Below are 643 nucleotides of genomic sequence, written 5' to 3' on the forward strand. Positions count from 1 at the left end.
TTTTTTTATATTAAAATTAATATTTACTTACGAAATTAATTATTTTTGTCTGATGGTATTTAAAAAACGATCATTATTCATTAAAAAAAATATTAAATCAAAAATATGATTAATTATTAATAATTACCTTGAATGTATCCTAACCTAACCTATTTGAGTTAATTATGACAATTGACAAGTTATGTAAAATAAAATTAATTTTAATAATGAAATAAAATATAAAATAAATTATATCAATATTTAGCTATTTTATATTTTTGATGAAATAAAATTTTACTTAAGTTAATAATACTATTCTCTTATAGAATGGATTGGCCGGTGCATAATACATACTGAGGAATATTTAGAGTTCTACACCATTTCAAATATACATTAATCTATACATTTTACAATTTAAGAATTTGTTCTAGTTGAGATTTAAATAACATTATATAAAATAATTTAATTCAAATTAAATATAAACAAAAAACTAGCCATGGTAGTTAAAAGTGTATGTTATCGTATATTAATGTTATTATGCTGGAAATAAATGTCTATATTTAGATTCTTACAATATACCTATTAAATAACTTGGTGTTACTTTTGTTCACATTTAGTATATTGCTGACACAGTAATATTGATGTAGGTACGTGATTTGTAAAC

This window comes from Melanaphis sacchari, unplaced genomic scaffold (genome assembly GCF_002803265.2).
Source record: "Melanaphis sacchari strain LSU unplaced genomic scaffold, SCAv2.0 Contig37_pilon_pilon, whole genome shotgun sequence".
Taxonomy (NCBI): Eukaryota; Metazoa; Arthropoda; class Insecta; order Hemiptera; family Aphididae; genus Melanaphis; species Melanaphis sacchari.